The following is a 1,305-nucleotide window of genomic DNA, read 5'->3' as shown; positions in this document are numbered from 1 at the left end:
ATTCAGAATGGATTTGTTACCATAACTATTTCACTGTTTTTAATACCATACTGAAAACACTCTATATTAATCAATGTCATATTGTTAGTATTGCAAGAATTTTTTTTTTCTGCACAAATACACATTTCTTAAATTGCCCTTCTCAGTTGCACATTCCTTAGGATGGGAGTAAGCTTTTTTTAATGACTCCACAGTATTTTTAGGTTGTAATTTTAAATTTTTTGTGTGCATATATATCCACAAATATATATGCATGTCTGTTTGTGTGAATAAATTGCCTGTCACTTTCTACTGTTGCACTGGAAATTTCCCACTGAAGGACAATAAATGTCATTTCTATTCTTATTTTATATCTGTCCACTATTTAGTGTTAAAAATTACAGTAACTTTAGATATTGGTGGGAAAAAATGCTTATTTGACTATTATCAGTTCTCCACTGCAAGGGCAGCTTCCCTCTCCCCAGCCACCTCCCCACTTGTGTGAATCCTGAAGACTTTGCAGTTTAGAGCACACATATTTCATATTATCAAAATAGCATATTCATTTTGCATTTAACTTTTTTTTCTAAAATTAGAAGCTTACATAAATCCTTTATGAAGAAAATATGGCTCACCTTATGTGGTTTGATGATTCTTGGTTCTAGGCCTGGAAAGAGAAGTGGGTAAAAGAAGTTAATACAACAGGGTTCTAGCCAGAAATGCTAATGTTAATGCCTGAAATTTTCATTTGATCTTAATTTTTCTTCTTTCTTTCTGTAGCCGGTGAAATCAAGGGCGCGGACGACCATAGGGAGATCAAACATGCACATTGTGAACTGTCCGTACGCTGTGGTAGATTGCAAATTGCAGAGAAATAATACAGGGCAAGAAGCGATCTAGTTTGTGGGGCAGGCTACTAAATGCAGAGCTCCGAAAGTGAAGCTGTGAAATCCTCAGCCCAGCCCGAGGGCGTCTAAGCCCCCTCCCAGTGCCTGGCAGGGCTCGGGATCCACGTCGCATTGTGGGACGTCGCGGTCATATTGACGGCTACGCAAACGTAAACATAGCTCTGATACAACGTTGTTGTTGAAAGAAGAGACAGAAGTAGAGAGAAAAAAGATGTTCAAATCCCGAAAAGGATCTGGAATTTACCGGGACACATTAAATAGAGAAGCCACGGACCGGTATGTTGACAAAAATCAGCATTATTAATAATTTGGATCCATATGAAGTCATAGGCATAGATATCCATAACAAAGGCTAGACGTCTCGTCCGCGCTGCTGGCCAATGGGGGTCGACGTCCGCACGTGGCGGCCATCTTACCA

At 39.3% G+C, this 1,305-nt stretch overlaps 1 protein-coding gene across 6 annotated transcripts in view; it reads right to left on the bottom strand.

The window, feature by feature from the left end:
- Window positions 1–1,192, bottom strand: part of LOC107098813 — a 7,550-nt gene extending 6,358 nt beyond the window's left edge. For 3 of the 6 annotated variants that reach the window (XM_015396666.1, XM_015396664.1, XM_015396665.1), the window contains exon 1: window positions 615–1,184. The gene's annotated coding sequence lies outside the window, so the exon portion shown is untranslated. Of the gene's footprint in view, window positions 1–583 lie in introns of all 6 variants that reach the window. The other 3 variants (XM_015396663.1, XM_015396662.1, XM_015396661.1) reach the window with 3 other exon arrangements.
- Window positions 1,193–1,305: the final 113 nt, after the last annotated feature.

Source organism: Cyprinodon variegatus, unplaced genomic scaffold (genome assembly GCF_000732505.1).
Source record: "Cyprinodon variegatus isolate N-32 unplaced genomic scaffold, C_variegatus-1.0 Scaffold811, whole genome shotgun sequence".
NCBI lineage: Eukaryota > Metazoa > Chordata > Actinopteri > Cyprinodontiformes > Cyprinodontidae > Cyprinodon > Cyprinodon variegatus.
The sequence above is the reverse complement of the archived record's forward strand: the minus strand, read 5'-3'. Positions and strand labels throughout refer to the sequence as shown.